Below are 15,302 nucleotides of genomic sequence, written 5' to 3'. Positions count from 1 at the left end.
TTTTGCTTGCTCTTTCTACTTTGATACTGTATCAATATATATGTATCTGGGCACTGTATTTTGTAATGAGAAGTAAAAAGTATGGCACGTCCCTCCACCATAAGGATGCTCTTGGAGATAAGACCAGTTCTGCAGCTGACTTCTCCTAGGGTTAAATGGTGGGCAAATGGGTTTGGGGAGCTTGCCCTGGAGCAGCTGGGGAGCCACCACACTTTCCCAAGGATACTCCATTTGATACCAAGAGGATCCCCAGATCTAGAATTCAGTTAGCTTCTGGAGCAGAAAGGACGTCTGAGGATAATTTCTTATTGAAATATTTCCTGCTCAAGAAAAATAAAAAGAATAATTTGAAAAAACAAAAAAGTAAATTAAAACAGGATAAGCCAAACAGAAACAAATGAACCTAATTGTACTTCGAATGGATAACATAACCACACTGGGCAGAAGAAAAACATTTTAATTTAAGAAAAACCCTAATCCAAGTAATTTTGAATGCAGTAATATATTTGCCCTAAGTTTATAACCAAAAAGACATAAATAAATATTGAACTCTAATTATAATGCTTGTTTATCTCAGTGATATGTATTTATAATACTGAAGCTTTTTCTGTACTATGAGGGATTGAGAAAATGAATAAATAATGAGAACCAGTCTTCTCACTTTTAAAGAAGGGAGTTAGAAATAGTGACTTCTATGGTGTTAGAATAGAATAGGAGGTTCCAGGATGAACTTATGTTTTTTTAACATAGGTGGGTGGATGGAAAGAAAGAAAGAAACAAAGGGAGAAAGGAGAGAGAAAAGAAATTTCATAGCTCAAGAGGGCCTAGAAGCCATGAGCACCTCTACTGCCCAGATCTTGGTTTCTAAATACCATTCTGCACTAAAAGGAACCAGGTTCCTTACAAAAATGGTTGGTTCCAGGGAAAGTACCAGATGAGTCTGGAGTAATTTGTTGTGGCAGAACATGTAAAGAAGTGCTCCAAAAATAAGAGGATGGTCCAAAATGACACTGGAGCTGGATTGAAGGAGCACCCTCCGGAAAAATCTAGCACAATCTGAGGATCAAAAGAATAATGATAATAGCAGGTTAAAATCCTTAGAATAAAATAAGAATCCATGAGCACATACTGATATGAATTAGTTATTTTTATCTTGAGAAAACGTAAAGTCAATTAAATAATTTTAAACTGCTGGGGTAACAAAAATCTCTAAGAAAGGCCCTTTTATTATCTGACCCAAGTTCCAAGAATTGAGAAAGCAAAGTTGGGTTTTCCTTCTCCAGAGAATCCTGAAGGGCAGGACTAGGGACGAAGGTGCCCAATTTATGGTCTCCAGGAAGAAGGCTATGACCACAGAGGGTTGGGCTCACACCTCGGGCTAGCCTGCCACATCTCTGTAGGGTGAGTTGCAGGGAAGGCTTCATCTTCCCAAGGATAATAGCTAAAAGCAAAATCCAGAACATGTCAGCTCCCTGCCTCTGTTTGCTGTTATATTAGTTTTCTATTGCTATGTAATAAATTACCACTAAGTTAGGAACTTAAACAAGAAAACTTAACCCAGGTATGGATTGACGGGGTCCTCTGCTCAGGGTCTCCCCAGGGTTAAATCAAGACATTGGTCAGGGCTGTTATCTCACCTGAAGTTCAGGGTTCTTGCCCACACTCACTGGTTGTTGGCAGAGTTCATTTCCTTGTGGTTGTAGGACTGAAGTCTCTGGCCAGAGACCCCTCTCAACTCCTACAGGGCACTCTGGTTCCTGGCCTTGTGGCCCCTAAGGCACTTGCCAACATGGTAGTTTTCATCTTTCCTGGCCAACATGAGAGCATCTTCAGTGCTTCACCCTCTTTGAAAGGGCTCACGTGACTGAGTCAGACCCACCGAGATAATCTCTCCTGTGATGAATGCAAAGTTAACCAGTTAGTAACCCAATCACAGGAGTGACATCCCATCATATTCACAGTCAAGGGAAGGGGTCATAGTGCTATGTACATCAGAAGGCTGGCACCTTAGGGGCCACCTTAGAATTCTGCCTCCCACAACCACTGATGACCAGGGAAATTCAGCCAGGAATTCAGTCTCACTGTGTACAATCCGCTATGCAGATAATCAAAGTGACGTATGTATACCCTAAAACTTAGGTATTTCGCTTAAAATTTTTTACGGAGAAAAAACCCAGCAACAGTATTTGTGGTAATTAATCCTAAGAATATAATAGAAAAATATGCACTAATGCATGTACAAAATAATGCCTGCAACATTGGTTATAAAAGTGGAAAATTTGAAACCAATCAAATGTCTGTCAGTAGGAGACTAGTGAAATAAATGATGGAACATCTTTTTTAATGCCAGATCTGTATTTGCTGACATGGAAAGGTATCCTAGAGATCTAGTCAAATGGAAAAGCAGCTTACAGAGCAGTGGATTCTCAACAACCCCATTTATTTTATTTATACATGTTTACTCATATCTATGCATTCAAAGATTGAGAAATGTATATATCAAACTGTTAATAGTTATAATCTCTGTGGAGTGGGATTACCTCCACCTTTTACTTTATACTTCTGCACCATTTAAATTACTTTCAGCAAGCATTTAATTTTCTTACAATTAGCAGCAAAAAAAAAAATTAAGCTACTTCCACTTTGAGAAAAAGAATAGGGAATCTTAGGGGCGGGTGTTATTTTCTCTTTCAGTCACTAAAATTACACTCCAACCTTTTTTTCTCTCCATCCTCAACTTTTCATACCATCTCACAAACAACACTAAATTGAGTGCCTTTTATGAAAAGAAAATTTAAGTTTCTTGCTGATGAGTGACAAGACCCTGAAATATATAAAATGCATACGACTGTGGACATGTGGAATAATGTGAACACAAAGTAAAAGACCATAATATACATTTCTAGAACAATGTGGTGATAATCGCCAGCTAAACCAAAATCATTTATGTACTACAAATGTATTACATGCTTATCAGCTTCTGATTCATTTACTTTTGAAATTTGCTTATTCCTTGTGTTAAAACATTGCTAAAAACCATCAGCCAGTTCATCTTTAAGAAAATGCACACTGGCTCTCGTGTCATATTGATTTCTCAATGTGTCATTACAGTTAAGTTATTCTACACCAAACAATGCTAATACTTTGAAATAATAACAGATTTCAGCCCTGCTACGGTATTAGCTTCCAACATGTGGCTGTCTTTGCATGTTAAGAATTAATACAACCTGCCAGGAGCCTCTGTCAGTTTGCCTCCCAAGTTCGCACACACAGGTTGTGTGCTTGCCAATCAGACATATGTCATCCAAAAATTTTGCAGAGTAGTCATATTTTGGAAATGTCACATTAAAAAATATATAGTCTTTTGTATGTAGATGGCAACTGTGGCTGCTGTAAGCAACGGAAACTCAAGATCCAGACAAGCAGTAGCTCTCCTCCTCCAGGAAGCTGCTAATAGGCAGCTCAAGAAATATGATTCTGCAGACAATGTGCTGGAAATAATTCATTAAGGGTCATTATATACATCACTTCCTCTAGAAAATCTCAGCTGTCCTCCATTCCACTGTGAAGAGGAGCTATACCAGACTCCACCAAGATGGTGGAAACCTTTCCTGGGGGACACAATCCCCTGTTTAACTGCAACAGTCTACACGTTGTCCTTGATGGTTCAGTGTGCCATTCAGCCAGACTGTAAAATAACAATAGCACCAGGGCACCATCTGTTCCACCCAGGTGTGTGTGTTCTGTGATTCTGCTCAGCTCGCTGAGTAAGTGGGGGCGGGGAGCTTAGTCTCTCAGCTTCTATTTGGTTTCCATCATCTAAAGTACTTTCTGAGTGGCTCAAGAGTATGGTTTTGTGCCTGATCCTCTTGTGTCATTACCTTCCATTTTGAAATACAGCAAGCCGCCTATATGTGTTTGTGCCTGGAATAAACACAGCAACTTCACCTAAAATAACTTGGGCTGAGTGAGTTGAGACCTGGTGAGGGATGTGTCAGCTCCTGGGGAAAGGACCTCCCTGGCTGAGAAGTCAGAGGTTCATCAGAGCACACCTTTCCTTCAGGTTTGGCGCTCTTCATAGAGAGCTATACTGGAGTACAAAGCAGTAATAAGAGTGTCTTAGTCCATTTTGTGCTGCTATAACAGAATACCACAGACTGGGCAATTTATTAAAAAAATAGAAATTCATTTTCTCACAGTTCTTAAGGCTGGGAAGTCCAAGATCAAGCCACCAGAATCTGGTGAGGACCTTCTTTCTGCGTCATGACATGCAGGAAGGCAAGAGGGTGAGATGGGAGAGAGCCCCACTCCCAAAAGCCCTTGTTAAAGGCATTAAACCCATCCATGAGGATGGTGCTCTCATGGCATAATCACCTCTTTAAGGCCCCGACTCCCAATGTCATTACATTGGCAATCAAATTTCAACATGAGTGTTGGAGTGGAACATTCAAACCATAGCAGAAAGTGAACATCTGGCTAAATTTAGAAACAACTCGAAAACCAACAAGTCACCAACATCCTCAGGCTGGCTGGTCTTCCCCTGGTTTCTTTTTTTGTTTTGTTTTGTTTTTTGTTTTTTGTTTGTTTGTTTGTTTGTTTTTTGAGACAGAGTCTCACTCTGTTGCCCGGGCTAGAGTGTCGTGGCATCAGCCTAGCTCACAGCAACTCCTGGGCTCAAGCAATCCTTCTGCCTCAGCCTTCCGAGTAGGTGGGACTACAGGCATGCGCCACCATGCCCGGCTAATTTTTTGTATATATATTTTTAGTTGTCCAGCTAATTTCTTTCTATTTTTTAATAGAGACGGGGTCTCGTTCTTGTTCAGGCTGGTCTCGAACTCCTGACCTCGAGCAATCCTCCCGCCTCGGTCTCCCAGAGTGCTAGGATTACAGGGGTGAGCCACCGCATCCAGCCCCCCTGGTTTCTTTAAAGAAACCTCTCTAGGCCAGCAGATGAACTTTCATGGGAGAGTCTGAATCCCATAAAACATGCATGGATCCACGTTTACAGATGACAAAGATAGGCATCTCGATGGCTATGTAACTATTTTAAAAAGGTAGTCTCAGTGCCCCACCTAACATTTCAGATGGAAAAAATTGTGACATCATCTTTAGTTGTTTAAAATACATTAAGATCAGCATTTTGGTTTATTTGCCTAGTACAGTCTGAGGCAACCAGCAGCAGATTTGAAACTTCCTTAACTGTTCATGTTTTACCATAAAAATTCACCCGAATTCTACTCTTTCATCCACAATATATCTGTATTGTTCATATCCAGAAAGAGCACTACCAACGTTTTTACATAAGGGGAAAGAGAGGCATGCCTTACCCCTGTTTCGCTGCATAACTAGCATGATGCTATATTTATACACATCTTTGGGTCCTGGAAAACTGGACCCTAGTGAAGAGAGCTGTCATTGCATATCAGAGTTGTCAAGAGGCAATTTCTCTTCTCTGTTTGGCATTGCCATGTTCTGAGAGTCCAAACTTAACAAATTTTGCATTAAAAAACTCTCCAGGAAAATGCACATGTGCACACACACACACACACACACACACACACACACACACACACACTGTACTGCACATCTCAAACAAAGTATTGAAAAGCCAGGCAATAAATAACACCAGAGAGAAGCATTGGTGTGAAGGACAAGTGAACTCAAAACAAATGGACCATATTGATCTCAGATCGCACCTGATTATGGAATTACCATCCTCCTATCCCCTAGTATTGTCACTTCCTTTACCTCTTGGCATTTTTTTCTGGTGTCTCCCATCTAGTCTGATTATTTCTTCAATATCCTTTCCCAAACTACATGCTTCCAAACCAACGCCCTCTCCCCTGGGTTCTTCACTGTCTCCTGCAGCACACAGAAAGCCTGGAGCCACCTTCTCAGGTGTACTTGATGCACTCCAGCCCTGCTCTTGATCCTCCCCCTCAGCGCCACTCCCATACCATTCCCCACGGTCCACAGGATCCCCACCTGGAAATTCTGTCCTCACCTGAGCTTATGCCTAGTGGAATCTTCACCCACCACCACTAGTCCTTGAGATCCTGGTCCTTTCAGGAGAACCCAAAGAATGACGACTTTGAAAGGGCAGTGGAAGTTCTTATTAATAGCACAAAAATATGGTGATTTTAAAAAATATGGTAAGATTGGCTATCTCAGAGCAAGTAGAAAGTGGATAGCAAACATATCCTCTGCTGTTTGTGATTAATCAGTGCTGGTTCAGGCAATGAAGAGAGTAACTGACATGGTTTGGGGAAGAAGGTAGGGAGTTCTTTTCAAATGCTATGAAGAGATGTTCAGAACACTGGAAGATTTAATGATTCCTCTCTTTTAAGATCCACTTTCTCCAGGAAACACATTATTGATCAGCAGGTGGGATGCCTTAGATTAGCAGTATGTAGAAAAATGTTAAATTAAGCCTTTTAATCCAGAAATAGTTCTTCTAGGAAACTACTCTAAATAAATGCTCTCCTATGAGTTCAAAGAGTGGTACCTTCAAGCATTTTTTTTGCTGCAGTACCTATTGTTGTGAAAATTTGGAAACAACCCAATGTCCATTATTAGGAGATAAGTTAAAGAAATTGTAATGCATTGATACTGTGGAATATTATGCAGCCATTAAGAAGAATTAGAGAGAGATGTGCAAAGATCTTTAAGACATATTGGTAAGTGAAAAAAGACAGACAGGACAATGCATACTGCATGATTCTATTACATTTATATATAAATGTGTACAAATATATGTACCATATATGTATGTAAATGTAGCCTCGATGCTATCCATATGGGGGTTTATGAAAATTAGAAAGTCATTCTCCTTCAAAGCACTTTATCTCCTTGGAAAAAATGTCATAATAAATAAATAAATCTTTAAAAATCTAAATAGAAAAATGTATTTTCCTTCTAAGACCATTTGGGAAGTGATATCCCATATGGTAGTCATAGCTCTAGCAGAATTTCAATTGACTAGAACTGAACTAATAAAAACTCCAACCAATTTTTGACATGCCACCTCTGAAAGAAAGGTGAAAGTCCATCATTAAGATAGATTTTCTCATATCAGGAATATCTATTTCTCCCACCTCAAGAGGGAAAATTTAGTTTACTCCCGAGCATTAGGACACAGTCTAATCACATTCTTCTTGTCTTTGAAAATTGTGCAAAACTCAAGAAATCACAAGATCCTAGTATACCTCTTAAAATGCTCAATTATACCTTCAGTATACTATAATCACTTTGGAAGAATGTGTACAGGTACATTCTAGAAATATTTCCAACAACAGATTGAAACACAATTATATTAGCTCTAAATTAAATTTTAAGTGTTATAACCCTAAAAACCTCATGCCTCATTTATTATAATTTAAATTTTTACACTTAAAATGATGTCAGCTAGAAGGGAATAAAATGAAAATTTGACCCAAAATCCCAATAATTATTTCATCCCTTCCTTCTCATGGTCTTTGACAAATATATTGAAAACCGTTAATAAATTCTTCTTCCCCAGGAAAGAAATGCACACCACGTGAAAGGGAACATGGCACACTAAGTTTTCTGAGCATCCGCGAAAGCACAATATGGGGAGAGTAATCCACCACCACCCTCATAACACAACTAAGAAGCATCTGTCGTGTCCAGCATGAATGAACAGTACTGGATGTTCGGCTGGACAAATGGTCCCTGCAGATCCCAAGAGACGTTGTGCATATGCATCCTTTGGAGTCTATCAATATTGACACTGTGTTTATGAAATGAGTCATCATCAACCAAGGTCTCTGTTTTCCCCTCCAGCCTGCTCTATGTAAACACTTCTGTGAGTCTAAGTGTGAGGTTTCCAGAAAACAGTATATCTAATATTCTTATCATTCATAGAAATCATCTCTTCCTGCCATGAGGGCCCGTGGGAGGTAAAAGATTGTCATTCCACCTTTTCCACATGAAAACCTTGGCCCTGAACCCAAATGACCTTCCAGATTTGCAGACTTAGGCCAAGAGAAAAGGTGTGCTCAACATCTGGCTACAAACAACCCCACTGCTCTAACAATGAAGTGGTATTTCCCCCAGGATGGAAACACGTGCTTAGGAGAATAAACAAACCTCTGAATGCTATCTGTAACAGCTCCATCTGCTGGTTCCCAGATAATGTTACAGATCTGACAGGTGGTCATCGATCATATTGATCCAATAATAAACAGTGCATTATAATAGAAGATTTGTCGTTTTTCTTCTCAATTCATCCAGAACTGCTCCTGCCCCAGACACCAGCCAGCAAGCACAAACAGCAACTGGGGATGCGAAAATAGAGAATGAGGATTGCTTTGGAAGACAATCTAGCTAAATAGAGAACTCTCCGGAATAAAGGATATAATAAAAGGACAATGTGGCCCTTTTCTGTCCCTCTTTGTGGCATTAGACAATAGAACTTCCTATTCTGTTCTTTCAGTTTTCCTCCCCCAAGGCGGAAGTAGTGACACTCGTAACTCGGGTCCAAGTGATGTTAAGAGGATTACAATAATGAGGCCATGCTTGGGGTGCTGTGAGCTCCTAAAAGTCATGAGTCATATAAAGACAGAGGCATTATAATTACATCTTAATATTCACTGGAAGTTATTATTAAGCCTAAAATCTCCCATTAATTCAGTGAGAATTAGATGTCTGTCAGAGACATATGGTTAGCTGTTGCAATATCAAAAAAAAAAAAAAAAGTGGATTTGGAGAAAAAAGATGTGAAAGGGCCATAGTAGGCACAGCTCAAATAGGCAAAGTTCATAATTGTTTTGTCAGCAGGAAAAACAGTCCTGGGTGACTTTCTTGTCTTTCTTAAGCTATTTAATACACATACAACCATTTTCCGAAAGGGATTGCTATTCCAAATTTTTTTCAACCACTTAAGAGTCATATACCCTTAAATGCCTGATGCCTATCACCACACTACACACCCAAACCCAAGGTCTCGGAGGTAGGCACTAGAATCAGACAAAATTGGGGCATCACCAGGGCACAGCCTGGGGGCTTTGGGCCTTCCATGATCTTCATCACTCTACCCTAAACCCATCCAAAGTGTCTTGGGTTAAATTGTGTCCCCCAGAAAGACCTATGTTGGAGTCCTAATCCCCAGTACCTCAGAATGTGACCATTTTTGGAGACAGGACCTATGCAAAGGTAATCAAGTTAAAATTAGGTCATTAGGGTGGTGTCTAATCTTATATGACTAGTGTCCTTAAAAAGGGGGGGGGGGCATTTGAAAACATGGACAGTCCTGTGTAGAGGGAAGATGTTATAAAGAAACACAGGGCCTTCTGCACACTGAGAGTGGCCTGGAACAGACCCTTCTCTCAGAGGGAACCAACCATGCCAACACCTTGATTTTGCACTTCTGGCCTCCAGAGCTATGAGACTACAAATTTCTGTTGTTTAAGCCAATCAAAGAACCATCTCGTGGTGCTTGTCGTTGTAGTTCTGGTAAACTAATACACCAAATAAACATACAGTCTAGGTACAAACAGCTTGTTAATTTATCAACTGAATTATTTTACAAGAAACAGCACAAAAGTCACTCTGTGACGGGCAGAATGGCCATGCCATGTCCTCTGAAGTGAAATCCTTACAACACAAAAAGTTCATATGCAAATAACTTTAAATCTTAAACCTAACAAGATTTATAAATTCTCAGATGATCTCTAAATTGACAAGAGGGGGGAAAAAAGGAAACGGTTTCCTCATTGCCAAGTCCTTTATCAAATTCACTTCCATGATGCTTCCCATTGAAATTGAAAACTGTCAAAGAATCGCTGAGATTTATGATGAGTTGTTTCTTTCCCCAACAGCAACATCAGCACCGGTTAAAATTTGACAACCATAATCTAGATGACAATTTTGTGATTGGGTCCAAATGTAATTTTTTCTTCCCCTGCTGCTGTAATTGCCCAGACCTTATCATTTACTTTATTGTGATATCAGCCATGATACCTTTTTTCCCAAAAGATCACCCAAAGAGCTAAACTCACCCGGGTCAGATAAATATTAACTTCTTGAAGAAAACCCTAGAGGGCTCAAAAGCAAATTTGTAATTCAGCCGATGGATTGCCCATCACCTATGGAAAGCTGCTCAGGATGGGGAGAGTATAACCAAATACAATTTCCTAGCTTCACTCTCCTATTCCTAACATGTTAACATGTCAGAGAGCTGGTGACTGTGAATCCAGAATAATTAGAGGAAATGCCAATCCCCTCACTGTGTACATCATTTTCTAAGTATTTTACTTCCAATATTGCAGAGAAACCAGATGCTTTCTAGCAAAATGTGGGCTGGTAGTTTCTTCTCCCTGGTGTATATGTCCATGCAATATGCCCTCCCTTGCAGTCCCTTCCCTAGTGGGGAACTCTTAAGCCCCAAAGGCTACGGGACACTGACTACAATCCACGCAGTGGGGGAGATAAGGAGTTAATCTATGGTTAAACTCACCTCAACCAAGTAACAAAGCTGTGATAAGAGACAACCACTAGACTGCCTTGAGGCTGGGGCCGTCCCAACCATAGGATTCAGTGCCATCCAATCCTACTGCTAGTGGCTTCCTCTCTGTAAGAGAAATACATCATGGATACAAACCCTCCAACCAAAAACCAAAGCCTGGGACTTACGTCTTAAAATGTGATACTTCTCTAAACCAACCTTACTGGAAAATGACACGATTTTCCATTTCAAACTTCTAGAATTTTTCGCTGCATCTTTTTACTGGGAAACAATAAAATGACCCATGAATAAGTTATTTATTTAGTTCTGCTTGCCAGCAGATGAGACAGTGTCTCTCATTACCACCAATAGATGAACTGAAGAGAGAAAAAAATACTATGAGGAAAACCAAAACTAAAAGAAACAGAATGGAAGAGAAAAGGCAAGTACATGCAGAAGGAACAATAGAATTTAGGCAATGGATGCTAAAAACCACTAGGGGAACAGTTGTTGGGGAATATGGGGGATATTTACAGTGACAAAGCACATTGAAACAATGCCAAGGGATCACTCATCCCTCAGTTACTTACTAATCACTTACTAATTCATATGGGGTGATCTGGTGGTCACCACCTTAACCAAGTGACCAGACTGAGCCTCACTGATAGAGACATGATTTGCCTCCTAATGAGATGCAGTACGTCATGACACACATGTGGGCATTCTTACCACAAATGTGTAGCATGCATCTAATCACAACTCTAGATCTGGCTTCCAGTTTATGGCTAGGCAGGTGGTAGGGGAGCAAGGCAAATGACACCAGGAGAAGGCAGTCTGACAAATCCAGCATGCAGGGTGTTCTACAAATGCCCTGGATTCTCAAAAGTCAGTGCCAGGAAGGAAGGAAGGAAGAGGTAGAAAGAGGAAGGGAGGGAAGAGAGAAGGAAGGGAGGAAGATAAGGAAGCCTATTATAAATTAAAAGAGAATAAGGATAGTCAAAATCTTTAAAACATCAAATACAGCACATGAAACTTGATCAAGTCTTGGATCTCGTAAAAGTAAATACAGTTTTGTTTTTGGTGAACTTTGAGAAATGTGAATAAGGACTTAACCAGAAAGTATTATGGAATTGTTGCTAATTTTCTGAAGCATGGTAATGGTGCTGTGATTATATTGAAGAATGTCTACTCTTAGGAGACGGGTGCTGAAATATTCAGTGGGAAGTGCTATGATTTCTGCAACTTTAATTCCAAGTAGTTCAGCAAAATGACAGTGCACTTATATAGAGTGATAAAGTATATGTGGCAAAGTGCCCACAAATGTTGAGTCCAGGTGGAAGGTATACAAATGTTTACTGTTCTTTCAACTTTTCCAGGTGCCTGAAAATACTCAGAATAAAAACTGGGAAGTTGGAAGGCAACTTTCAGGACCACCTGTTTTCCCCACACCCTCCACCGGCCCCTCCTAGCTTCTAGCCCAGTGTCTTCCAACTCAGATAAGGAAGAGATGCACTGAGGTTTTTTTAAACAGCTTTATTGAGATATAATTCATGCACCATAAAATTCACCCATATAATGTGTACAATTCAATAGCTTTTAGTATGTTCACAGAGTTGAGCAACCACTCCAAAAATCCATTTTAGAGCATTTTTCATTACCCCAAAAAAGAAACCCCAAGCCCTTAGCCTACACTCCCCAGACTCCCTGTGCCCCCAACTCTAGGCCACCACTGATCTAGTTTCTGTCTCTAGATGCATTTGATTTTTACTTCTTGAAGATTTGACACACATTGCCAAATTCTGCAGCTGCTACCAACTCTTAGACAAAACAACCCATGCCCGACTGTGTTTGTTCACCTGGGTTCTCTGGTTTTCTGCAGGAGATTAGGAGATGGTATCATTCTTGGCCTCTGGAAGCTCAGGAGCTTCATAAGATCATGACATTGGCCTTTGGCTCTGCTAAGGGATGCACTGGTGTAAAAGCACCAGGTCTGCTTTCAAAGAGAGTGGACCAGGATCCTATGTTGGACAAGCACTGCCCACCCTTCCACTGGTTGAGGGTGCTAGCAAGGGCATTGCCCATCTCCAGCAGGCACATACATTCGGATATTTGTAGGTGCACAGAGCTTCCTGTAGCCCCTCATGGTCAGGGATGGGGCTACTGACTCTCCTCAGAATCCTTCTCAGCTCTCACCTCAGTGGCGCCTCTCTGGATGCCACACACAATGCTCAGGTGAGGCATGAGCAAGGCACCTTGCTTCCTCCATCCGATTAACTATGCACAGCAGCCCAAGCAGCTATGAGAAGCAAAGAACTTCTCTATGACAGAACCACTGTATAACTCTTTTCAAGACAATCCAATTATATTCTAGGTGCATTCAAAACATTCTGGAGTATTTGTTTCACTTGATTGTTTACTTGTAAGTTCCAAGAACTGCTCACTCCCAGAGAGGAACAACATAAGCACCTTCTAGATGATGATGCTGTTGGAGACCTTTGCGGAGGAAGGTTTTTCCACCGTGAAAAGCCCGTCAATTTTGAGTCCATGGGTAGGACAGGAATGTTTCTGAAGCAATGATAGCATAAAACTGCAGTTTTCAACCCTCACTGCAGACGGCAGAAGGGTTGGGGTCCCTGGCCTGTTAGGAACTGGGCCACACAGCAGGAGGTGAGCAGTTGGTGAGCAGGTAAAGCTTCATCTGTAGTTGCAGCCGCTCCCCATTGCTCCCATCACCACATAAGCTCTGCCTCCTGTCAAATCAGCAGTGTCGTTAGATTCTCATAAGACTACAAACACTACTGTAAACTGTGCATGCTAGGGATCTAGGTTTCGTGCTCCTTATGAGAATCTAACACCTAATCATCTGAGGTGGAGCTGAGGTGGTGATGTTAGTGCTGGGGAGTGGCTGCAAATACAGATTATCATTAGCAGAGAGGTTTCACTGCACAATAACTGTAATGCACTTGAATCATCCCAAAATCATCCTCTGTCCCCCAATCTGCGGAAAAACTGTCTTGCATGAAACTGGTCCCTGGTGCCAAAAAGGTTGGGGACTGCTGGCATAAAATACTATGGAACTAAGAAGTGCATGAAATCTGTGTAGGCCTGAGGGTGCCTAGTGTATCAAATTTAGCATTGGATTGCTCCATATGCTGAAAGAGGGGGTGCATGTGTTGTATTTGAACAGTTGTATTTCATTTAAAGCCTGTTCTCCAATGCATCTTCTTTGTAATGATTTTTATCATCAGTTACCTGGTTCATGTCCTGCTACATATGCTGCTTTCAAATGGGTTTTCCTACACAGGGGATGATAGAAGTCCTGTGTGATATCAGTATGGGATGTACTCTTTGCTTCATGCGTTTCAGGTTCCCACCCTGGGATTGCCATACACTGACTTTTTAAGCTCCTTGTCTTCATCTCTGTCCACTGCCTAGCAGGTATCAGTGATCTAGGCAGGAAGAAAACATGAGCCTCTTACCAGGACACGTGTTAGACAAAGACATTCATTCCCATGAGGTCTACAAATGTGAAGGCACCTTCAAATCCCCTTGTCTAATTTTGGGCATGAAGCAATATTTTCATCCAAAGAAGCAATTCATCAGTGACCCCACAGTTGATACTTGGAGGTGATGTAAACACCAAAATAGGCTCTATATATTGTTTTTGGATCATAAATAAAGACTTAAAAGTCCAAGAAAAAAGAATGAAGTACAGTAGTAATTTTCCAAGATCAACAACTCTGTGGGACTGAGGGTAGCCCCAGATTTTTCTGCAGGAACTAAAGATTTCTAAAGGCCAGTTTAAGGCCCAGGAGAGCAAACCAGGAGAGGCCCTGTTTGTGTTCAGCACTTAAGGGTAACAGGTTCATTTTACAGCTCTTTTTCGCACCTGTGGAATGGGTTCCTCCCCCCCACCCCCAGCCCAGGTTGGTTCTCCCCTACTCTCCAGCCCCCTTTCAACAGCATCATTTTTCCACCCTTAGCAGCCACCTAAGGACAGTTATCCAGCGAACGCAGGCCCGAGGTAACTTGTAATAGTAAAGTCAAATACTTATGTTTTTCCCTGCAGTAGGGCAACATTTTTCATCTCTTATTTTCCTTGGCCAGAAGGAAGATGTCATTCAGGGAACCCCAGGTGTTTTGAAGATGAAAAGGAAGGTAGGGGGCCCAGCTCGGTGCTTATTAACCACAGAGAGAATTTGGTTCACTTCAAGAAATAGTAAAATAATAGCATGGGAGAGACAATGACTCTTAATGAATTCATGTGAGTAAAGTGTGAGGTGACCAGTTTGGGGACATGCAGTCCTGAGGCTGCCTTCTGAAGGAAGACAACAAAACAGTTGTTTTCTATTAAGACGCAGTATTTACCCTTCCTTTCCTGAAGCCCCCAGGGCCAGCCAGATCCCATACCCAATGCCAGCATTGCTTCTCTGAGTGCCTGGGCTGCCATTTCATTTAAATAAAGGCAGATGATAGGTGACACTGGAGTCCACGGTGGGGCCTGAGGCAGGAATAATCTCAGTTGCTCCCACAGCCAGATGAACAACTCCTCTTCTTGCCCTGCCCCCCAATCCCTCTCTCGGGAGTCCGGAGCCAGGAAGCCCCCACCCTCAAATCCCACCCACTCACAGGGCTGAGCATATTCAGCTTGCAGACCACCTTCACTATGTCAGACCTATGGAACGTGTCCACCGCCTGGAAAATAAAACAGCCTCCCAGGGCCGGTGGAAAAAAGGAAGGCAGCAGCAAGGAAACAGGAAAGCTACAGAAATAACCCCCAGAGGCTGCCTCTAATCCTGGACAGGTGGCACCTTGGCACAAGCGAACTGAAATCACT

Source organism: Lemur catta, chromosome 17 (assembly GCF_020740605.2).
Source record: "Lemur catta isolate mLemCat1 chromosome 17, mLemCat1.pri, whole genome shotgun sequence".
Lineage (NCBI taxonomy): Eukaryota > Metazoa > Chordata > Mammalia > Primates > Lemuridae > Lemur > Lemur catta.
Note: the sequence above shows the minus strand (reverse complement) of the source record.